We start from the raw sequence: 25924 nt of genomic DNA, 5'->3' as shown, positions 1-25924 counted from the left end.
TTAAGGCAACTGAAAGAAAAACCAGAGCAAGTTTTAAAGCTTTGACTATTACATCCCAGATAGTGTGCTACACGCTTGATAATAAACAACTATTGAAGAGTAGACCCATGAGTTCTGTACCATTAGTCAGGTTTGACAAAGACAACATAACAATTCAGTGAGACAGAAATAATGTTTGCATCATTTGTGTGGGAATAACTGAGCAGCTATATAAGATACAACGTATACAAAGACAGGCCGAAACACAGCCATGACCACTAGAAAACATTCATGAAGACATTTTCAGAATCTTATTATATGCAGTGATTTCTCGAGCTAGTGTTTCAAGTAAAATATTGAAACACAGGGGGAGTGGTAGGCAGTCTTGTGATATCAGTGGGGTTTCCCTGGGCTTTTCTCCATTTAGGATAATAATGGTGGCTATAGGTTTCTCCAAAATGGCTTTTATTGTGTTCAGGTATGTTACATTCTTTTTTATCATGAACGTGTGTTAGTTTTTTCAAAGGTTTTTTTTTTCTGCATCTATTGCAATGATTCTATGATTTCTGTCTTTAAGTCCATTTATGCAGTTTATGACATTTATTGACTTGTGTATATTGAGTTATCCAGGCATTTCAGGGGTAAAGCCAACTTGGTCATGGTGTGTAATCTTTCTGATGTATGTCTATATATTGGCAAGAATTTTACTGAGAGTTTTTTAGTTCAACAGGAATATTGCCCTATAGTTTTCATTTTTCTGTTAAGTCTTTATCTCGTTTAAGTATTAACATGATAGTTTGTCTTCTGTTTCCCTTCCTTCTTTCTTCTTCCCTTCCTTCCTTCCTTCCCTCCCTCCCTCCCTGTTAGGAACTGGTTCTAATGCTTTGCATTAATTCAGCTCCCAAAAGCCATTCTTCTAAACCTGACCCCAGCTGGCTTCAACTGGTGATAAAAATTGCTGTACAGTCAATGACTGGACAGAAAGACAGAGGCAGGTATTTGTTTGTTTGTTTGTTTGTTTGTTTGTTTGTTTTTTGTTTTTTTTATTATAAAAATTTATCTATTTTACAACATGGGTTTAGCTACACTGAAAAATTACACAGCTTATTGAAATACATCTCATTTTAGAAACAGACTACTAAAGTCTATACAAAACCTCTAAAATAATTTCTGTAGTAAAATAAAGAGTGTGTTAAAAGAGCTACACAAAGAAGGAAACTCCCATCTTCTCTATAATGCTTGATATTGTATGAAACAAGGCCAGCGCGACTCTGCAGCCATCACCAAAAGGTGAAAAGAATTCATTACAATACACAGTGATACAGTTAATACTCCGGATTAATCTCACAGCCTTCCCGATTAGTATAAAGGAAACCAGGGCCATCCCCTCTTTGAGGAGAAGACCGGGATATAAAAGCAAGCATACCTCATCCACTGATATGAAATTATAAAATCCCACAATCACAGTATCTGAAATTTATAAAAGTCATCAGAAAATGCAAGCAAATTGGGCTTTAGTTCGGTGGTTCCCCTGGTTTCAAGGGCAGTCTTCTTACTCACTCCCTCATGTCAGTCTTGTGGTTCCCCAGGACAATGGCAGAGGCCCTGATGGAGGCCATGGAAACAGGAAGGCCCCAGAGGAGTCCGCTGCTGCAGCCCTTCTGCCACTCACCATGGGGACTCACCGGCTGGTGCTAATGATGCTGGGCCTGGGCTGGGCTGTTGTTCTCCGCCAGGTGCCTCAGAAAGGTGTCCTCGCTCTGGCTTCTGTGGTTTAGGGGCTCACTCTTGAAGAGAGCTAGAGGCGGGGGCAGGTGAGGCACAGGAGGGATGAGAAGGTGGTGCGCATGGTGTGGATGCGTGTGGATGTGCAGGTGTGAGAAGGGGTGTGGGACGGGTCTTGAGGGAAGCGCACCACCCACAGGGTTCATACTGACTGCGGGGGTGGGGGGGGTGGGGGGGGCTGGGCGGGAGTGTTGGCCACGGCTGGAGCTGGGGCGGCTGAAGCTGAGGCCAATGGGATCTGGACCACTGGTGGCACATTCACTGGGCTGGTCACTCGGAAGCACTTCTCCTTGTGGGCCTTCAGCATGTTGGAAAAGCAGAACCGCTGACCACACATGTCACAGGGGTAGGGCTTCTCGCCTGTGTGAGTTCTGCGGTGCCTCTTCATGTTGGGTCGACTGGTGAAGCTTTTGCCACAGATTTCACAGATAAAAGGTTTCTCTCCAGTGTGCGTCTTCATGTGCTCGTCGAAGTACTGCTTCATGTTGAAGTCCTTGCCGCACCACTGGCACATGAACTGTTTGTGCCCGATGTGGATGCTCATGTGGGAGCGGAGCTGGTACTTGTACTAGAACCTCTCGTCGCAGTTCTCACGTCTGAAGGGTTTCTCTCCAGAATGCTGCAAGGAGTGCACCTTGAGTGACATACTGCGCTTGAAAGACTTTCCACAGGTCTCACATGTAAATGGCATGTCTTTTGTGTGTGCAACCATGTGTTTCCGTACATGAGCCATGGTATAGAACTTCTCGCAAATCTCACAGGCAATTTTTTTTTCTGCATATCCATGGACAATCTTGATATGTTCATGAAGGGACCAGAGTTTCTTGAAGGATTTGTTACAGGAAACACACTCTTGACACATTTAGTGTTGCCATCTCTCCACGGGTGTAAGGAGATCTTCCATTTCCACAGGTCTGAGTAATTACAGTCTCTGTTCCCATCAGCTGCACTAGACTCTGGCATCCTTCTGAATGTTTTTTTCACAGTCTGTCTGCTGGTGAAGGGACAGCTCACTTTCCAGGACAAACTTCTTGCCACATTTATCACAGATTTGCATGCGCCTGTGAGTAAGGTTCATGTGCTTCTCCAGGTACCAGAGAGTATTAAACACCCTAGGGCACTTCTCACAGGTGAGAGTCTCTTTCTCGTCACACTTAGCTTTCTGGACTGGCGCTTTAGGCTCCTTGGCGGCCTGCTTCTTCCTCTTAGGTAGCTCTGGGCCTCGAGTTGTACGGGGCGTAGGGGAAGTGGTAGCTGCAGCAACAGAGGCAGCTCTCCGGGTTCGCCTTTGTGTAACCCTGACTTTCTCTACTTGCTTCTCCTTTTTCTTCTGCCGTCCGTTCTCTCCGTAGTCACTGCTGTTATCTGTGGCGTCCTCCTCAGTCTCTTCCTCTTCTTCCTCGCTGCTTGTCTTAAGAACAGGAGTCTCTTTGGACTGAGAAGAGACACCCTTTTCCCCTTTAGACACATTTAATGTTTGATTATTAAGGTTTACCTCCACTATGATCTGCTCCCTTTTGTAAGAGACTTCGGAGGCAGGTATTTTAGATTGCTCTGGCAAGGCACCTACAGAGGAAGAATCGCCATGACTCTGAGAGAGAGAGAGAGAGAGAGAGAGAGAGAGAGAGAGAGAGAGAGAGAGAGAGAGAGAGAGAGAGAGAGAGAGAGAGATCAGATTTAAGAGCCGCAGGAGAGAAAGATCTAACAATGTAGGTGGAAAGGAAATGTGGCCCTATTGGGGGTACCCAGAAGGTAACAGGGCAGCAAAGATAAAATATAAATTTAGAAGGTGTTGAGCCAGTAATGCTGGAAAGGGATGTGTGCTAGCTGCAGGAAGGTTTAGAAGTGCCTAGCCATGAAGATAGTCAATAGTCAACGCATATCAAAATTAGCTGGTGTGTGTGTGTGTGTGTGTGTGTGTGTGTGTGTGTGTGTGTGTGTGTGTCTTTCATTCATGAATCCAGAGCTTTTGGGCAGGTACAGTGCACTCATGACACTTCGGGAGCCAAGGCAGATTAACTAATTCACTGCTGTACGTCCCTCTTCTTCCTTCCTTCCTTCCTTCCTTCCTTCCTTCCTTCCTTCCTTTCTTCCTTCCTTCCTTTCTTTCTTTCTTTCTTTCTTCCTTTCTTTCTTTCTTCATTTTTAAAATTTAAGAAGGATTGGTTGTAGATCTGAAAGTCTGGTAGAGATGTGCTGTGAATCCATCTAGGCCTGCCTGGGCTTTTGTAGTTTACAAGTTTCTGTTTCAATCTCCTAATTTGTTATGGGTCTGGTTAGGTTGTTGAGTTCTTCTTGGTTTAACTTTGATGGTAGGGCTCTATTTAGAGATTTATTCAAATCCACAGATTTTCTAGCTTAGTGGAATATACATTTTAAAAGATATTTCCTTCTAATATTCAGAATTTCTTTGTTGTCTGTAATAGTGTTTCCATGTTCATTTACTATTTTGTTACTTTAGGCCCTCCTTTTCTTTTGAACTAAGGGTCTACTGAATGTATTTATCTTCTTGAAGAACCAGCTTTTAGATTCACTGAATCTTTGTCTTGTTTCATTTGCATTTCATTAATTTCTGTTCTCATTTTTATCACTTCTTATTGTCTACTGGATTTTGGTTTTATTGGTGTTATTTTCCAAATTTTTGAATTGCATCATCATGTCATTTGGTTCTGCTTTCTGATTTTTTAATATAGGCTCTTAGCTCTATAAGTTTTATTATAGGAAGGCTTTCAATGTCTTGTGGAGTTTTTGTTGTGTTGTGTTCTCATTTTCAGTAAGTTCTAGGAAGGTATTTAATTTTGTATTAAGTTTTCCTCTGAGCCACCGGTTATTTGGTAATGAGCTTGTTAATCTCCCTGAGCTTGTGTGCTTACCAGAGTTGGGTATCAATTTTAAGATTTACTGCATTATTATGAGATAGGTAGCATGGAGTTATTTTAATCTTTCTAAAATTTTAAGAGTAGATGAGACAAATTGATGAATTGAACTTCATAAAAGTCGGAACATGTATTTGAGCAAAATACAATGATATATGTACATGGAAGATCATAAAGGAAACCTATTACTTTTATACCAGTTAAAAATATGTGTGTTTATCACTATTTGCCAAACAATGTACAAATGTATACAAAATACATGTAAAAATAAATAGTTCCAATTACCCATTCATATGTCCAACTCTTCCAATGATCCCATTTCAAAGTTTGTGACACATAATATAAGCAACTTTCTGCACATTGCACCATCTCCTTGCTCTTTCCTCAATTGAACATGAGCAGCCCTTCACTTGAGAATGGCCTTTTGTTTACAAAATTTATTTATTTAATATGTTTCTATGTATTCTATACATATGAGTATATGAAGGGTACATCATTTTCATTGAATACATCTGAAACATATTTTAAGTTCATTATAATATAATCACCTTAGACTTTTCAAAAGATGAAATATTTTCCAGAGTGTGAACAGAATAGACTATATTAACCATTCCTGTATTTGTATATACCCATGGTCACACACACACACACACACACACACACACACACACACACACACCCCACATGTGTTCTTCCTCTTACTAAAGATATCTGAAGAAAGACAAGCCTATAGTACATTCTTCGTAGCTACCATTAAACAAGGTATGAGTCAGGAGCAGTGGCACTCTCCTGAAATACTAGCACATGGAGATAGAAGCAGGAGTATTGTGTGTTTAAGGTTATCCCTGGCTACACAGGTGAATTTAAAACCAGCCTGGAATATATAAGATCATGTCTCAAAAAGTATAGAAGGAAAGATGGAAAGTAATCAAGGGAATTATGTTGGAATAAATATCCTGGCAGTAAATACTCTGTAGCAACTCTTCCACTTAAAAAAGAGACATAGATGTTTAACAGTGAAAGCATAGGTTTCTGAATAATAACTTATTTTTCTTTTCTATATGGCATGCCAGTATTTTAAGAAAGCAGAGTTTCTCTGACTGACATAGCCTAGGACTAGAACCCCAGACTTCAAGTCGCCAGGACCTCAGTGCATAAGTGTGCAGAAAACATGAGGTTCTTACAGTGCACAGTGCAGCCACGATATGCCACCTCCTACCACTAGTGGCATCTCCTGTACAAGATCCAACCAAGCACTATCCTTAGCACATCCCCAGAAATTACTTAAAATGAATAGCAATGTATAACAAGCAGTTTTTTTTTAAAAAATTCTGGCATTAATATATTTATATCCTACATTCAAACATTGCAACCTTTGCTTTAAAAATTTGTGACAATACTGAATAAGAATTAGAACCAAAGCTCTAGCTTGAGAATTTGTAACATTCCTGGAGATACCTTTACTGAATAGATAATCTCAAATTATGAGGTGAATTAGTCAAATACTGACCACAGAAATACAAAACAAAAACTGTTAGTCTCTATGGAAAAAAACCTACGTTTTATTTATTTCCAATTCTTCTATATAAATACAAAATCAATTTGAGACACCCGCGGAACCCGGCCCGAAGCAGCTCTCTGCTCCCAGACACCGTGGGAGAGAGACCCGACCGCCTGGTCAGGTGGGCACTCCTGAGGCTGCAGAGTGGAAGAGACCACCAACACTGCCAACCCCTGCCCACATCCCTGGCCCAAGAGGAAACTGTATAAGGCCTCTGGGTTCGAGTGGGGGAGGGCCCAGGAGCGGCAGGACCGCTGCCTCTGAGACACCACAGGAACCTGAAGGAAACAGACTGGATAAACAGTTCTCTGCACCCAAATCCCGTAGGAGGGAGAGCTAAAACTTCACAGAGGCAGACACGCCTGGGAAACCAGAAGAGACTGCACTCTGCATACACATCTCGGACGCCAGAGGAAAACACCAAACGCCATCTGGAACCCTGGTGCACTGAAGCTCCCGGAAGGGGCAGCACAGGTCTTCCTGGTTGCTGCCGCCACAGAGAGCTCGTGGGCAGCACCCCGAGAGCAAACTTGAGCCTCGGGACCACAGGTAAGACCAACTTTTCTGCTGCAAGAGACCTGTCCGGTGAACTCAAGACACAGGCCCACAGGAACAGCTGAAGACCTGTAGAGAGGGAAAACTACACGCCCGAAAGCAGAACACTCTGTCCCCATAACTGGCTGAAAGAAAACAGGAAAACAGGTCTACAGCACACCTGACACACAGGCTTATAGGGCAGTCTAGCCACTGTCAGAAATAGCAGAACAAAGTAACACTAGAGATAATCTGATGGCCAGAGGCAAGCGCAGGAACCCAAGCAACAGAAACCAAGACTACATGGCACCATCGGAGCCCAATTCTCCCACCAAAGCAAACATGGAATATCCAAACACACCAGAAAAGCAAGATCTAGTTTCAAAATCATATTTGATCATGATGCTGGAGGACTTCAAGAAAGACGTGAAGAACTCCCTTAGAGAACAAGTAGAAGCCTACAGAGAGGAATCACAAAAATGCCTGAAAGAATTCCAGGAAAACATAATTAAACAAGTAGAAGCTCATAGAGAGGAGTCACAAAAATCCCTGAAAGAATTCCAGGAAATCATAAATAAACAAGTAGAAGCCCATAGAGAGGAGTCACAAAAATCTCTGAAAGAATTCCAGGAAAACACAATCAAACAGTTGAAGGAATTAAAAATGGAAATAGAAGCAATCAAGAAAGAACACATGGAAACAACCCAGGATATAGAAAACCAAAAGAAGAGACAAGGAGCTGTAGATACAAGCTTCACCAACAGAATACAGGAGATGGCAGAGAGAATCTCAGGAGCAGAAGATTCCATAGAAATCATTGACTCAACTGTCAAAGATAATGTAAAGCGGAAAAAGCTACTGGTCCAAAACATACAGGAAATCCAGGACTCAATGAGAAGATCAAACCTAAGGGTAATAGGTATAGAAGAGAGTGAAGACTCCCAGCTCAAAGGACCAGTAAATATCTTCAACAAAATCATAGAAGAAAACTTCCCTAACCTAAAAAAAGAGATACCCATAGGCATACAAGAAGCCAACAGAACTCCAAATAGATTGGACCAGAAAAGAAACACCTCCCGTCAAAACACCAAACGCACAAAATAAAGAAAGAATATTAAAAGCAGTAAGGGAAAAAGGTCAAGTAACATATAAAGGCAGGCCTATAAGAATCACACCAGACTTCTCGCCAGAAACGATGAAGGCCAGAAGATCCTGGACTGATGTCATACAGACCCTAAGAGAACACAAATGCCAGCCCAGGTTACTGTATCCGGCAAAACTCTCAATTAACATAGACGGAGAAACCAAGATATTCCATGACAAAACCAAATTTACACAATATCTTTCTACAAATCCAGCACAACAAAGGATAATAAATGGTAAAGCCCAACATAAGGAGGCAAGCTATACCCTAGAAGAAGCAAGAAACTAATCGTCTTGGCAACAAAACAAAGAGAAGAAAAGCACACAAACATAACCTCACATCCAAATATGAATACGACAGGAAGCAATAATCACTATTCCTTAATATCTCTCAACATCAATGGCCTCAACTCCCCAATAAAGAGACATAGATTAACAAACTGGATACGCAACGAGGACCCTGCATTCTGCTGCCTACAGGAAACACACCTCAGAGACAAAGACAGACACTACCTCAGAGTGAAAGGCTGGAAAACAACTTTCCAAGCAAATGGACAGAAGATGCAAGCTGGAGTTGCCATTCTAATATCAGATAAAATCAATTTCCAACTAAAAGTCATCAAAAAAGATAAGGAAGGACACTTCATATTCATCAAAGGAAAAATCCACCAAGATGAACTCTCAATCCTAAATATCTATGCCCCAAATACAAGGGCACCTACATACGTAAATGAAACCTTACTAAAGCTCAAAACACACATTGCACCTCACACAATAATAGTGGGAGATTTCAACACCCCACTCTCATCAATGGACAGATCATGGAAACAGAAATTAAACAGAGATGTAGACAGACTAAGAGAAGTCATGAGCCAAATGGACTTAACGGATATTTATAGAACATTCTATCCTAAAGCAAAAGGATATATCTTCTTCTCAGCTCCTCATAGTACTTTCTCCAAAATTGACCATATAATTGGTCAAAAAACGGGCCTCAACAGGTACAGAAAGATAGAAATAATCCCATGCGTGCTATCGGACCACCACGGCCTAAGACTGGTCTTCAATAACAATAAGGGAAGAATGCCCACATATACGTGGAAATTGAACAATGCTCTACTCAATGATAACCTGGTCAAGGAAGAAATAAAGAAAGAAATTAAAGACTTTTTAGAATTTAATGAAAATGAAGGTACAACATACCCAAACTTATGGGACACAATGAAAGCTGTGCTAAGAGGAAAATTCATAGCGCTGAGTGCCTGCAGAAAGAAACAGGAAAGAGCATATGTCAGCAGCTTGACAGCACACCTAAAAGCTCTAGAAGAAAAAGAAGCAAATACACCCAGGAGGAGTAGAAGGCAGGAAATAATCAAACTCAAAGCTGAAATCAACAAAGTAGAAACAAAAAGGATCATAGAAAGAATCAACAGAACCAAAAGTTGGTTCTTTGAGAAAATCAACAAGATAGATAAACCCTTAGCCAGACTAACGAGAGGACACAGAGAGTGTGTCCAAATTAACAAAATCAGAAATGAAAAGGGAGACATAACTACAGATTCAGAGGAAATTCAAAAAATCATCAGATCTTACTATAAAAACCTATATTCAACAAAACTTGAAAATCTTCAGGAAATGGACAATTTCCTAGACAGATACCAGGTATCGAAGTTAAATCAGGAACAGATAAACCAATTAAACAACCCCAAAACTCCTAAGGAAATAGAAGCAGTCAGTAAAGGTCTCCCAACCAAAAAGAGCCCAGGTCCAGACGGGTTTAGTGCAGAGTTCTATCAAACCTTCATAGAAGACCTCATACCAATATTATCCAAACTATTCCACAAAATTGAAACAGATGGAGCACTACCGAATACCTTCTACGAAGCCACAATTACTCTTATACCTAAACCACACAAAGACCCAACAAAGAAAGAGAACTTCAGACCAATTTCCCTTATGAATATCGACGCAAAAATACTCAACAAAATTCTGGCAAACCGAATCCAAGAGCACATCAAAACAATCATCCACCATGACCAAGTAGGCTTCATCCCAGGCATGCAGGGATGGTTTAATATACGGAAAACCATCAACGTGATCCATTATATAAACAAACTGAAAGAACAAAACCACATGATCATTTCATTAGACGCTGAGAAAGCATTTGACAAAATTCAACACCCCTTCATGATAAAAGTCCTGGAAAGAATAGGAATTCAAGGCCCATACCTGAACATAGTAAAAGCCATATACAGCAAACCAGTTGCTAACATTAAACTAAATGGAGAGAAACTGGAAGCAATCCCACTAAAATCAGGGACTAGACAAGGCTGCCTACTCTCTCCCTACTTATTCAATATAGTTCTTGAAGGTCTAGCCAGAGCAATCAGACAACAAAAGGAGGTCAAGGGGATACAGATCGGAAAAGAAGAAGTCAAAATATCACTATTTGCAGATGATATGATAGTATATTTAAGTGATCCCAAACGTTCCACCAGAGAACTACTAAAGCTGATAGACAACGTCAGCAATGTGGCTGGGTATAAAATTAACTCAAATAAATCAGTTGCCTTCCTCTATACAAAAGAGAAACAAGCCGAGAAAGAAATTAGGTAAACGACACCCCTCATAATAGATGCAAATAATATAAAGTACCTCGGTGTGACTTTAACAAAGCAAGTAAAAGATCTGTACAATAAGAACTTCAAGACACTGAGGAAAGATATTGAAGAAGACCTCAGAAGGTGGAAAGATCTCCCATGCTCATGGATTGGCAGGATTAATATAGTAAAAATGGCCCTTTTACCAAAAGCAATCTACAGATTCAATGCAATCCCCATCAAAATACCAATCCAATTCTTCAAAGAGTTAGACAGAAAAATTTGCAAATTCATCTGGAATAACAAAAAACCCAGGATAGCTAAAACTATCCTCAACAATAAAAGGACTTCAGGGGGAATCACTATCCCTGAACTCAAGCAGTATTACAGAGCAATAGTGATAAAAACTGTATGGTATTGGTACAGAGACAGACAGATAGACCAATGGAATAGAATTGAAGACCAAGAAATGAACCCACACACCTATGGTCACTTGATTTTTGACAAAGGAGCCAAAACCATCAAATGGAAAAAAGATAGCATTTTCAGCCAATGGTACTGGTTCAACTGGAGGTCAACATGTAGAAGAATACAGATCGATCCATGCTTATCACCCTGTACAAAGCTTAAGTCCAAGTGGATCAAGGACCTCCACATCAAACCAGACACACTCAAACTTAATAGAAGAAAAACTAGGGAAGCATCTGGAACACATGGGCACTGGAAAAAATTTCCTAAACAAAACACCAATGGCTTACGCTCTAAGATCAAGAATCGACAAACGGGATCTCACAAAACTGCAAAGCTTCTGTAAGGCAAAGGACACTGTGGTTAGGACAAAACAGCAACAAACAGATTGGGAAAAGATCTTTACCAATCCTACAACAGATAGAGGCCTTATATCCAAAATATACAAAGAACTCAAGAAGTTAGACCGCAGAGAAACAAATAACCCTATTAAAAAATGGGGTTCAGAGCTAAACAAAGAATTCACAGCTGAGGAATGCCGAATGGCTGAGAAACACCTAAAGAAATGTTCAACATCTTTAGTCATAAGGGAAATGCCAATCAAAACAACCCTGAGATTTCACCTCACACCAGTGAGAATGGCTATGATCAAAAACTCAGGGGACAACAGATGCTGGCGAGGATGTGGAGAAAGAGGAACACTCCTCCATTGTTGGTGGGATTGCAAACTGGTACAACCATTCTGGAAATCAGTCTGGAGGTTCCTCAGAAAATTGGACATTGAACTGCCTGAGGATCCAGCTATACCTCTCTTGGGCATATACCCAAAAGATGCCCCAACATATAAAAAAGACACTTGCTCCACTATGTTCATTGCAGCCTTTTTTATAATAGCCAGAAGCTGGAAAGACCCCAAATGCCCTTCAACAGAGGAATGGATACAGAAAATGTGGTACATCTACACAATGGAATATTACTCAGCTATCAAAAACAACGACTTTATGAAATTCGTAGGCAAATGGTTGGAACTGGAAAATATCATCCTGAGTGAGCTAACCCAATCACAGAAAGACATACATGGTGTGCACTCATTGATAAGTGGCTATTAGCCCAAATGTTTGAATTACCCTAGATACCTAGAACAAATGAAACTCAAGACGGATGATCAAAATGTGAATGCTTCACTCCTTCTTTAAAAGGGGAACAAGAATACCCTTGGCAGGGAAGAGAGAGGCAAAGATTAAAGCAGAGACTGAAGGAACACCCATTCAGAGCCTGCCCCACATGTGGCCCATACATATACAGCCACCCAATTAGACAAGATGGATGAAGCAAAGAAGTGCAGACCGACAGGAGCCAGATGTAGATCGCTCATGAGAGACACAGCCAGAATACAGCAAATACAGAGGCGAATGCCAGCAGCAAACCACTGAACTGAGAATAGGACCCCCGTTGAAGGAATCAGAGAAAGAACTCGAAGAGCTTGAATGGTCTCGAGACCCCATATGTACAACAATGCTAAGCAACCAGAGCTTCCAGGGACTAAGCCACTACCTAAAGACTATACATGGACTGACCCTGGACTCTGATCTCATGGTAGCAATGAATATCGTAGTAAGAGCACCAGTGGAAGGGGAAGCCCTGGGTCCTGCTAAGACTGAACCCCCAGTGAACTAGACTGTTGGGGGGAGGGCGGCAATGGGGGAGGGTTGGGAGGAGAACACCCATAAGGAAGGGGAGGGGGGAGGGGGATGTTTGCCCGGATACCGGGAAAGGGAATAACACTCGAAATGTATATAAGAAATACTCAAGTTAATAAAAAAAAAAAAAGAGAGAGAGAGAATAGTAGAAAATCTTTGCCAACCATTAAAAAAAAAAAAAAGAAATACTCAAGTTAATAAAAAATAAATAAATAAATAAATAAATTTGAAATATCTTTTCTATCATAGACTTACACTTCAACTGGATAAAAAATCATATATTAATTATTAAGTATTAATAAATTTTATTATAAACATCTTGCAAATTAAACATCATACGCTAAAACTAGTCAGACTTTAGTTTGTATAATTCAATTATTTCTATACAATTAGAATTGGCTTTCAAATCAGAAGTTTTGAAGTGGCACATTTAAATTTACATTCTTAGTATTCAATGTATTTTATTAATTTCCCACCACCAAAACCACCATGACCCGATAGTCAACAAGCTTTATATCCTCTGACTCAATTGTTTTCTTAACCTGCTTGTTCAACTTTATCTCAAATTCTCCAACCTTTTATAGGTGTCTAGAGGCTTCATCAAATATATCCAGTTCATGTATTTTGAAATCTAAGATATGTTTATTTACAGTATGACAGGAAATTCTTATTACAAAATAAGATGTGACTCAAGAAGCGAAATAAAATACTCATCTAAAAAGGGTTTTCTCCTCTAAGAAAGTATACAAAAACATTGATGGAAACCCATACACGAAATAATTTGTTAATATGGTATTTGAGTGATTATTTACTTCTACTTATGCTACTAAATCAAATCTTTGCAAGTAAGGACATCTATAGTGAGTATAGTTTTAGACTAGATATGTTGAACATCTATAGAAAGAATTTTTCTCATTTTCTTTTTCCATTGCCTTGATAAAGCACTCTGACAGAATAAACCTAATGGTAGAGGGCTTACCACTGACTCATAATTCTCATGTGCATGGAATTGGATGGATTGGCGTCCAGACAACAGAAGCTTGAAGCATCTGGTCACTTTATCTCCACAATCAAGAATCAGTGATGAATGTATACAAGCTAGCACTCAGTTGTCTTCACTCTTATGTACTACAGGATTCCCTGCCTAGGAAATGGTGCCACCTAGAGTGTGTGGCTACCTCAATAAGCTTGATCAAAAGAATCTCACACATACATGTCCAGAAGCTAACTAAACCTAGATAAACCTTCACAAGTGTGGTCAAAGATTTGCCTCTTGGGTGGTTTTAGATCTTGTCAAATTGGTAATTAACAGTAACAACAAGAACAACATTTTATAAATTACAACTTCCTGAAAGGAAGACAGTGAGAGACATTTTTTATTTCTTAGATGCAAGTGATGCCAATTATATCACTAAGAAGAAAATCTGACAAGTAGATTGGCACTTTTCTTTTCAGTGGAGTTTTTATAAGTTGTGACTACAAAGTACTATATGATTGGAGGACCACACAAACAAGAATTTGAGCAGTACTAAATTTTGAAAGAATGAATCTGATAAAAAAAATTCCCCAAAAAAGTCCCTTAAGGAGGATATAAATAACTCACTGAAAGAAATACAAGAAAACACAGGTAAACTGGTAGAAGCCCTTAAAGAGGAAACAAATAAATCCCTTAGAGAAATACAGGAAAATACAATCAAACCGGTGAAGGAATTGCATAAAGCAGTCTAAGACCTAAAAGTGGAAGTAGAGACAATAAAGAAAACACAAATGGAGGTAAACCTGGAAATGGAAAACCTAAGAAACAGGTCAGGAATTACAGATATAAGTATAACCAACAGAATACAAGAGAGAGAAGAGAAAATCCCAGGTGTAGAAGATACTGGAGAAAAGATTGACACAATGGTGAAAGAAATTCAACACATAAAACTTCTAAGCCAAAACACCTAGGAAACTCAGGACACAATGAAAAGACCAAATCTAAGAATAATTGGAATGGAAGAGAATGAAGATTCCCAGTTCAAAGGACCTGAAAATGACTTCAACAAAACCATAGAAGAAAACTGCCCCAACCTAAAGAAAGAGTACCATAAAGGTACAAGAAGCCTACAGAACACCAAAAAAATGGGACCAGAAAAGAAAATCCTCTTGTCACATAATAATCAAAACACTAAACACAGAGAACAAGAAAGTATATTAAAAACTGCAAGAGGAAAATGCCAAGTAACATGCAAAGGCAGACCTATCAGAATTACACCAGTCTTCTCAACAGACACTGTAAAAGCCAGAAAAGCCTGGTCAGAGGTCATGCAAGCTCTAAGAGAGCACAAATGTCAACCCAGGCTACTATACCCAGCAAAACCTCTCAATCAACATAAATGGAGAAACCAAAATATTCCAGGACAAAAATAAATTCAAACAGTATCTATCTACCAATCTGTCCAACAAAGAATCCTAGAATTAAAACTCCAATACAAGGAAGATACCTATACCAAACAAAAGACAAGATATTAAGCATCTCACAGCAAAGCCAAAAGGAGAAAACCACAAGCATATAAGGCTACTGAAAGAGCCAGAATTGGGGCCAATCTGGGACCAGTGGGAAAATTCCCACCACAAACCTCCAGGCACAAGACTCTTCCCTTCCAGAAAGAAAAAAGCTGGTTTAGTTCCTGGAACAGCTACAAGCCAAACTATCACACAAAGCTACCTGTGGTTTCCAAACGACCCCCCTCCCCCAACACTGAGTTGGTTCTGAATGTTGTTTTGTTCATTGTACCCTGCCTGGTTACCCTTATGCAAATTGTGCCCCAATTGTTTGAATTCTGCCACAATTCTTTGCAATGTATAGAACTTTCTGGTAGAATATGTTCAGGGTTGTTTCCCCTTGAAGTGGGATGACCCTAACATGTGGGAATTAAACTCCTCTTGCTTTTGCATCAATCACTGCCTCCAGGAGTCTCATTCAAGAGGTCCAGAAATAGATTCAATTTGGACCTTACACCACATACAAAAACAAATATAACAGGAACCAAGAGTCATCTGTCTTTAGTATTTTTCAATATTAATAGTCTCAACTCAGTTATAAAAAGAGATAAATTAACAGATTGGATAGACAAACAAGATCCAACATGTTGCTACATACAATAAACACACCTCAATAACAAAAACAGATGGTATCTCAGAGTAAAGGGATAGAAAAAGTTCTTCCAAGCAAGAGGTCCCAAGACACAAGCTAGAGTTGCCACCCTAATATCCAATAAAATAAACTGTCAATCAAAAGTTGTCAAGTGTGATGAGGAAGAACACATAATATTCATCAAAAGGAAAATCCACGAAGAGAAAGTTTCAATTCTGAATATCTATGCCCCAAATGCAAGGGCACCCACATTCATAAAAGAAACTTTATTAAAGCTCAAAACACACCACACAATAATAGTGGGAGACTTCAATACCACACTTACACCAATGAACAGGTCATTGAAAGAGAAACTAAAAAGAGACATAGTGAAACTAACAAAGATTATGTACCAAATGGATTTAACAAATATCTAAAGAACATTTCTCCCTAAAACAAACGAAAATACACCTTCTTTTCAGCACCTCATGGCACCTTCTCCAAATATATATAATTGGTCACAAAACAATGTTCAACCAATACAAGAAGATTTAAATAATCCCATCAATCCTATCAAACCACTATGGCCTATAGCTGGTCTTCAATAACAGCAAAAGCGACAGGAAGCCCACATACATTTGGATACTGAACAACTCTTTACTCAATGATAATTTGGTCAGGGATGAAATAAAGAAAGGAATTAAAAACTTCCTGGAATTTAATGAAAATGTTGACACATCACACCCATAATAAATGGGACACAATGAAAGCAGTGCTAAGAGGAAAATTCATAGCACTAAGTGTATTGATAAAACTAGAGAGATCTTATACTATCAAGTTAACAGCACACATGAGAGCTCTAGAACAAGAAGAAAGAAGCTTGCCCAAAATGATTAGAGTGCAGAAAATAGTCAAACTCAGGGCTGAAATCAACCAAATAGAAATGAAGCGAACAATACAAATAGTCACCAAAATAAAAAGATGGTTCTTTGAGAGAATGGACAAGATAGATAAACCCCTGGCAAAACTAACTAAAGGGCTCAGAGGCAGTATCCAAATTATCAAAATCAGAAAGGAAAGGGGAGATATAACAACAGAAGAGGAGGAAATTCAAAAAAATCATCAGATCCGACTACAGAAATCTATACTTAACAAACCTGAAAAGTCAAGATGAAATGTATGGTTTTCTAGATAGATACAACATACCAAAGTTAAATCAAGATCAGGTAGACTTTCTAAATAGGCCTGTATCCCATAAGGAAATAGAAGTCATTAAAAACCTCCCAACCAAAGGAAGCCCAGGGTCAGATGGACTTAGTTCAGAATTCTACCAAACTTTCAAAGAAGACCTGATACCATTATTCATCAAACTATTACACAAAATAGAAACAGAAGGAACACTACCTAATTCATTTTATGAAGCCACAATTACTCTAATACCTAAACCACATGAGGACCCTACCAAAAAAGAAAACTTTAGACTAATATCAATGAATATCGATGCAAAAATACTCAATAAAATTCTTGCAAACCAAATCCAAGGACACATCAACACCATCATTTACCATAATCAAGTAGGCTTCATCACAGTGATAGAAGGGTGGTTCAATATACAAAATCCATTAACATAATCCACCATATAAACAAACTAAAAAAGCAAATAAACAAAAAAAAAACACATGATCATCTCCTTAGATGCAGAAAAAGCATTTGACAAGATACAACACTCTTTCATGTTAAACGTATTGGAGAGATCAGGAATTCAAGGTCCACACTTAAATTAATGTAAACCAACAGCCAATATCAAATTAAAAGGCGAAATACTGATAGAAGGCTAATATTCAAAATATATAAAGAACTCAAGAATCTAACCACCAAAAAAACCCAAACAACACAATTAAAAAATGGGGTATAGAACTAAATAGAAAATTCACAACAGAGGAATTTTGAATGGCTGAGAACCACCTAAAGAAAATTTTGAAGTCCTTAATGATCGGAGAAATGCAAATCCAAATGACCCTGAGATTACATCTTACACCAGTCAGAAGGCTAAGATCAAAACCTCAGGGGAAAACACATGTTGGTGAGGATGTGAAGAAAGAGGAACACTTCTCCGTTGCTGGTGGGATTGCAAACCAGAACAACCACTCTGAAAATCAATTTGGAGGTTCCTCAGAAAATTGGAAATAGACCCACCTAAGACCCAGAAATACCACTCTTGGAAATTGTGATGGTTTGCGTTCACTTGGCTCAGGGAGCAGAATGTAATGGTTTGCAAATGCTTGGCCCAGGGAGTGGAACTATTAGAAGGTGTGGCCTTGTTGGAGGAAGTGTGTCAATATTGGGTGGGCTTGGAGACCCTCCTCCTAGCTCTACCTAGGATTCTGAGGCTGTTCCTGACTTCCTTTCTGTAAAGATGTAAAACTCTCAGCTCCTCCTGCACCATGCCTGCCTGGAGGCTGCCATGCTCCCTCCTTGAGGATAGTGGATTAAACCTCTGAATCTGTTAAGTCAGCCCCAATTAAATGTTGTGCTTTATAAAACTTGCATTGACCGTGGTGTCTGTTCACACCAATAAAACCCCTAACTAAACTGAAGTTGGTACCAGGGACTGGGGTATTGCTGTGATAGGCCTGACCATGCTTTTGATCGGAAGAATGTGAATTTTGGGACTTTGGACTGGGAAAGCAGAGGAATGCTTTAAATGGGGTTTAATGGGCTTAGTAGGAATGCGGAAGTCTTTGTTGCTAAGAGTGATTTGAACTGTGCAGGCCTGGCTCTAGAGATTTCAGAGGAGAAGAATTTTGGTATGTGCTGCTTTTGTGTTATTTTGGTGAAGAATGTGACTGGTTTTTGCCCTTGTCTGAAGAGTCTGACTGAGGCTAAGGTGAAAAGACTCAGATTAATTGCATTAACAAAGGAAGTCTTAGAAGCACCCATCATAGACTTTGTTCTCTGGTTAAGTCTCCTGAAGAACATTTTAATGAAAAAAAAAAAAAAAGGAAGTTAAGAAAGGAAAAATACAAAACATATGGTTCGAGTATCAAAGGGACACCAGGAAGTGAAATGAAGCTGAATCCTGTGTTCAAGGATATTAAATTGAATTAAGGGAGTAAAGACCTTGGGACAATATCCCACCCAGCTAAGTTAGCTCCAGGTAACTTGGTACAAACCTTTAATCCCAGGAGACAGGTATACAGATCTCTAAATTCAAGGTCAATCTATAGAACAAGATTTAGGACAGCCAAGTTTAGGCAGTGAAGGAGTTAGAAAAGAGGAACCTAGTGATAATGTTGGAGGGTAGACCAGGAGGGAGATAAAACCTGGAGTGTGGAAATAAATTGTTTTTAAAAAGAAATTTAGTAATAAAATGAAAAAAAAAACAAAACAAAAACTCTAATTAAATGTTAAACATAGAGTTGCCTTGCTCATGGTGTCTCTTCACAGTAATGGAACTAAAACAATAGGAAAGCCGATGTCTCCGCAGCTGCCATCAGGAGGGAGGACTGCAAGAGAAAGGGAGAAAGCATGACTTTTGAGCTAGGGCCTGAGCAAGATAGCGTTTCAACAATGGAAGTCATGAAGGTGCTCCATGCTATAACAGGAGGAAGCTTCCAGAAAAGGCAAGAAAGCACAGAATGCCAGGGAAACCTTGCATAGAACATTGACTAATATCCAAAAGGAACCTGTGTTCTCTCTCTCTCTCTCTCTCTCTCTCTCTCTCTCTCTCTCTCTCTCTCTCTCCCTCTCTCTCTCTCTTTCTCTCTCTCAGTTCCTTTTGGATATTGGTAGAGAGAAAGAGAGAGAGAGAGAGAGAGAGAGAGAGAGAGAGAGAGAGAGAGAGAGAGAACACAAAGGAACAGTTACACCTTCCTGCGTTATAATTGAAAATCAGCCAAGAAAATTCGCAGTACTGCCAAAAAGGAAGTTTTTCAAGGAGCTATGTCAATGACAGTTAGGGGAACGTAAATATCTTATCAAATTGATAATGATTCATCTGATATCTTTACTGTATCTTCAGAACAATTAGACTTCCAGAGGAGTGGTCCCCTAGAAGCCCAGTAGATTAACTACTAGGGAAGTAGGCCACTGTGTATGTACTGGAGCAGAATAGAGTGTCATATCTCAAGCCAAGGTGAGAAGTAGGTTAGATTCTTTGACCAGGAAGAAATAGTTTTCTCCTAAAGGGATTCAGCCAAGCACAGAAATCCCCACCTTTTCATGTGGCATTGTAGATTCTACAGAGTGACAAAATCTGATGTGTACTTTTCTAATGTTGCCAAAAAAACAGGAACTGGGGTTGAAACCCAACCAGGAAGGAGATTCATCTTTCACAGCCTCCAGGAACAATAATCCTTGTAACCACAGCATTCCTCTGCAAACATGGGGTCCTGGTTTTGAATCCTTTGTAGCCACATAAAAAACACCCAGCACAAAGAGACAGGTGGCTCCTGAGAGCTTGCTGCCAAGTCATCTTAGCCAAATGGCAAACTTTCAGTTCAGTTGAGAGAACTTTCTCAAAGAAATAAAGTAGAAAACAATAGAAAATATTGAATGTCTTATTTTGCCTTCATGTACACATACATGGGTACATTATACATACTAACACAGGCACATGGATTTTATACACACACACACAGAGAGAGAGAGAGAGAGAGAGAGAGAGACAGAGACAGAGAGAGAGAGAGAGAGAGAGAGAGAATGACTTTTCTTGAGACTTGTACTTATATACTAAAGCAAAAAGCTTAATCTCTCTCTCTCCCTCTCTCTCTCTCTCTCTCTCTCTCTCTCTCTCTCTCTCTCTCTCTCTCTCACACACACACACACACACACACACACACACACCTCCTGATTTATTTTCAGTTTGTTTTCCCAAGGAGAGACATGTTAATTTCACTGACTGCTGGCCAATAGTAGCATTATCCAGACCCAGTTACATAGGCCAAATCTTTGTAGACTACAATATGGAAATCCCTTTTAGACAGCATCTCAATTTTAACTTAAATCAGGAGCAAGCTCGTCAACCAATAATGGTACAGGAAAAAGGGCTTCTCTAGAAGTCTGAGGCCTAGAGGAAATTGGGAAATAGTTGTCTTAGAAATAGGATAGTGACTTGACATAGGAAATGTTTCTTACTGGTAGACAAGCCTGAGTTGTTAAAAGCCATGTTACAAGTTCAAAATAAGTATGTTATTGATTTCTGTAGAATTTGGATTTGACTCAGTCTTAACCCATTTTCTAGAATTTGACTCATTCCATGACTTATACCTTGACCTCCACCCTAATAAGATGTTTTGTCAAACTATTTTGAAATGCTCTACCAAGTTCTTAACATAAGCAAAACCCACTGGAAATCTACTGCTCTTGTAGTTTTGGGGCTTGTAGATAAGCCCCATCTTTTCTATGTTCAATGCTATTTTCTCAAACACAGCTTTTGGTAGATAGCCTTGTGTGACATAAACTAAAGCCCAATTTGACCAAATTGTTGGGTAATGATCTTTCTTCTCTTTTGGTGGAATCAACAGTGTCCCATCACTAGAGCTTCCATCAAGACAATGATAATGAGCCCTTCAGCCCTGGAAGACGTTCCAAGGGTGTTTGGAGCCCGGTTTTTCGGGGCTCAGCCTGTATCGGAAGGATACGTGGTTTTAGGTTGGAGGAGAGAGGAGAGAGCCAGATCCACTGAAGGATCCGGACCCTCGTCGCCTCTGTCTGAATTTTTGGTTTCAGTTTGACACCGAAGCTGCGCGGTGCATCTGTCTGTTGCTTGTCTGACTGTTGGAATTGTTTGTCTTCTTTGTGTCCTAATTTTCTTTGAACATCTGTGGAAATTGGTTATAGGATTCTTTGTCTTGGTCTTGTTTGTCTGGGTTGTTTTCTGTGGTATTGTCCAGTGTCTTTTTGGCTTTTGTTTCGTTTTTGGACTTTGGATAGACAACTGTGTTTAAAATTTTGGACTGACGACTGTGTTTAAAATCATGAAACTGTTTGTTTGTCAAGGAGTTTTACTTGGTCCTCTTGGTGCTTAACTTGGAAATAATTTGCTTGAGAAAAATTGTTTTCTGCCGGGGAGTTTTATCTTTCTCTCTTGGGCCTCCTCTCCAAGGAGAGATGCCCCTCCCTTTGCTCCCCTTGTCCAGTCTAGCTGCTGTTAACAGTTGTGTATGAAGAACTCCAGGTTAGTGAGTGACCCTGTCTGAAGCAGGTATTAACAAGAGCCTGAAAGCTTTACCTTAGATCCTGAAGAAAAATTCTCCCTGTTGCTTAAACATTCACAGCTTCTAAGGAAGGGACAGCACAGAGTAGAGAAATATAGGGGCTGAGGGTGACAAGCATGCAGGCCTGCTAGCAAGCTGCAGGCTGCGCGTGGGCAGTGGCACAGCTCTGGCCAAGTCAGCGTAAGAGGAGTTTCAAGGTGATGAGGCCGGCTGGGGTTGACGCTTTGACAACAAAAAGATAGGTATAGAGTTAGTGGTTGTTTTATGAGACTTTTGGCCCTGAAAAAAAATAATTCTAGTTGCTGCCTTCAGTGGCCAGACCTTCAACACTTGCTCACAGAAGGAGAGCGTTCATTAGGAGAAGTTCTTTAAGGGAGCCTGCCATATCTGCTGGCCCTATTCCAAGAGAGGAGTTGATCTCCAACATTAAGTAACCTTCCCTGTTAGTCATCATTGACATGGAGAGTGCCTTTGATCCTATCCCCTCAGCAGCCAGTTCCTACCCCTGTGGTCAAAATGCCCCAGGTTGGGGGGCAGAGAAGCCCCTAAAATAGTTTCAAAAAGAATCTGCAACAAACTGTGAAGAACTTTGTTTTGCCAGTCAAAATTTAGAATTCAAGCTTTGGCTGTGGCCAAGGTCAGTATTAATGTTTTCTTTTCCATGGGCCTTTAACCCAGTGAGACAGTTTGGTAAAGGGCTGCTACTGAGGTCCTGAAAGTCCCAGGTGAACCGGTTACAATTCTTATGTCAGCCACTTGGCATCTAGCACCCAGGTCCTAACTATCTCTCCATCCTTTTGTTATTAGTTCTTACTGGAAGCCTAGTGTCCTTCAGAGGCTGGGTCTCTTGAGAGGCAGAGCCACTGAGCTGGCACTGAAGGGAGGTACTCCTTAAGTAAAATCTAAGTCCAGAGAGACAATCGGTAACAGATCAGCTGCCTCTCTGCTTGCCTTTCTGTTTCACAGACACAAAGCTTGTGCTTATTTTTACACTGGCCTTTTTGTCCCAAAAAGTCCTCCTGGTTTAGCTGTGTGACTAAATGCTATTTGTCCTCTTCAGTGGACTTCTATTCTCTAGATTCTCTTCTTGTTTTCTCACATCCCATTTGAGATGCTTGTTAGTAACTGTTGCAGGTCTTCTTTACCACTGAGGAAAGACAGAATCCTGCTAGAGGCCAGAAAGAATGTTCCAGACATAGATGGAAGACCCTCACTCCTGACTGTTGACTTGAATACCCCTGAAGGTAGGGAGTGCTCCAGGTCTGCCACCAGGCTCCAAGGGTGGGTCTCCGAGGGGCTGGAAAATGCCCCACCAATCTGGCTAAGATAAGGAAAAGATATAAAGAGAGAAAGTTACAGAAATGTAAAGGGTTAAGCTAAGTTGCTGAGAGTTAGTGTAAGTTACAGAGAAAGTAAAGTTGAAGTGTAGTTACATAAGTGGACAGCATCTAATAGCTGTAGAGGAAGATACAGGAGATATGAGAGCGACTGAGGAAGAGAAAGAGGAAAGAAGGTAGAAAGAGCAGGAAGCTAAGGAAGAAAAGAGACAAAAAGAAGAAGCTAGAGAGCTAAAGAGGGATAAAAGACAGGAGAAGAATATATACTGGCCACAGTAGTTAGGGAACCTAGGAAGACAATACCTGGCAACAGAAGAGAATTCCTAGCTAAAGATCAGTGTGCCTATCAAAAGGAAAAAGGACACTGGGTGAGGGACTGCCCCAGGAAGAACAAGAGGGGCCTCTCCAGCAGCCCGGAAGGCAAGCCTCTTGGTCCTAGAGTGCTGGCTATGCGCAAAGATAGAAGAGAAGCCCGCCCAGTTGTTTTGTGAATATGGGGGCCCAACACTCTGTGCTCCTACGCCCAAATGGGCTAGTGTCCAGCAAAAGACCTTGAGTACAGGGGACTACCGGCAACAAATGATACTCATGGACTACCTGAAGAACGGTGGACCTTGGCGTGGGCCGGGTATCCCACTTGTTCCTTGTGATTCCAGACTGCCCCTATGAGTCTAAACCCTGCAACCCTGCTCCCGGACCCCGACCTAGACACCCCCTTTCATGACTGTCAGCAGGTGCTCACTAAAGCACAGGGGTGGCATAAAGATCTGACTGACCAGTCACCAGAGGGGGTAGATGCCATCTGGTTCATAGATGAGAGCAGCTTCTTACAGAAGAAAAAAAGATGGGCTGGGGCAACAGTGGTAGATGGAAACAGAATCATATGGGCTCAGGCCCTACCAGAAGGCACTTCTACTCAGAGGGTAGAGCTTGCTCCCCTCACCAAAGCCCTTGGGCTGAGAAAGAGACTTAACATCTATGTGGACAGCACGTATGCCTTTGCTACAGCCCATCAGCAGAGGGGCCTGCTGACATCTGAGGGCAAGAAAAAAAGAGATTCTGGCTATGTTAAGGGCCCTCTATGACCCAGCCAGGCCGAGGAAGAGACTCTGCTACACCTCAACAAGAAAGAAGATCCTAGGGTTGGGGATTTAGCTCAGTGGTAGAGCGCTTGCCTAGGAAGCGCAAGGCCCTGGGTTCGGTCCCCAGCTCCGGAAAAAAAAAAAAAAAAGAAAGAAGATCCTGCTACAATTTTTACAGGCAGAGGCATGGTAAAACAAATGCATCAATAGACTCACTTAGGGGTAAGCAAACTCATCCAGACGTTTTCAAAAACTAAATATTATGTCACAGGTCTCAAGTATCTTGTGGAACAGATAGTGCACTGATGTATACCATGCCAAAAGGTAACTGTTTTCAGGAAAGTTGACTGTGGTAGGAGGCTCCGTGGGGAACGGCCTGGATACTACTGAGAAGTGGACTTCACAGAGATAAAACCAGGAAAATATGATTTCAAATGTCTCCTAGTGTTTATAGATATCTCTTCAGGAATAGATAGAAGCTTTCCCCACCAAACAAGAGATGGCCTCTACAATCAAGAAGATACTGGAAGAAATCTTCCCCCGATTTGGAATGCCCAAGGTAATCTGGTCAGACAACAGCCCTATTTTCGTTGCCAAGGTAAGCCAGGGTGTGGCCAGGTATTTAGAGGTTGATTGAAAATTACGTTGTATTTACAGACCTCAAAGTTCAGGACAGGTAGAATAAATAAATAAGACTCTAAAAGAGACCCTGACCAAATTAACCATGGAGACTGGCACAGACTGGGTGACACTCCTTCCCTCTTGCTCTCTTCAGAGCAAGAAATACCTCTTCCAGATTCAGCCTTACCCCGTTTGAGATCTTATACGGGGCCTCAGCTCCCCTGACCGAATTAGATGATGTTAATGAACCAACATGTCATAGTAATAATGATTTGTATGCCAGGCTAAAAGACCTACAGGTGATATAGAAAGAAATCTGCTCACAGCTGACAGCAGCCTATGCCCTGGAGACCCCTGAGACATCTCATCAGTTCCAGGTTAGAGACTATAGCTACACTGAGCCCAGACACTCGAGCCTCGCTGGAAAGGACCGTACCTGGTGCTGCTGACCACCCTGACAGCCATCAAGTCTCAGCCCTCACCAACAGCGTACTAGCTGTTGGGGCTGAGAGCTGGGACCTAGAGGGACACGCAGATCTTCAAAAAGCTCCCTAGACTTACACATCAGATAAGTGGATATATCAGAGACATGACTGGGAGGTTGCTATAATGCTCACTTGAGGAGTGTGCTTTAGAAACAAGAAAATCATGTTTGCTCTCAGTTCCCTCGGAATAGGTGTAGGGATAGGCTTGATTTTTATTGCAAATGATGTAACATTGCATATGTTAGTACTCCTAACACTTCTTGGGACTGTACCTCAGGGACCATAAGTTTAAAAGTTCTAAGATACTCATGACCTTGGTGTATAGGTTTAGATAGTGTTCAGATTGGAATCCTAAAGACTTTTTAGCTGACCTCCAAGAACACCTAACCTCCCTCTCAGAGGTAGTCCTTCAAAATAGAA

The 25924-nt window shown here is 40.7% G+C and overlaps 1 protein-coding gene and 1 pseudogene across 1 annotated transcript in view; both read right to left on the bottom strand.

Moving 5' to 3' along the window:
* LOC148005656 (uncharacterized) overlaps nucleotides 1–25924 on the bottom strand; it is a 49947-nt gene that overhangs the window by 21821 nt on the left and 2202 nt on the right. The gene's annotated exons all lie outside the window — the stretch shown is intronic.
* Nucleotides 1674–25484, bottom strand: LOC148005657 (zinc finger protein 652-like; annotated as a pseudogene).

The sequence above is a fragment of the Rattus norvegicus genome, chromosome 5 (genome assembly GCF_021556685.1).
Source record: "Rattus norvegicus strain SHRSP/BbbUtx chromosome 5, alternate assembly SHRSP_T2T, whole genome shotgun sequence".
Lineage (NCBI taxonomy): Eukaryota > Metazoa > Chordata > Mammalia > Rodentia > Muridae > Rattus > Rattus norvegicus.
The sequence above is the reverse complement of the archived record's forward strand: the minus strand, read 5'-3'. Positions and strand labels throughout refer to the sequence as shown.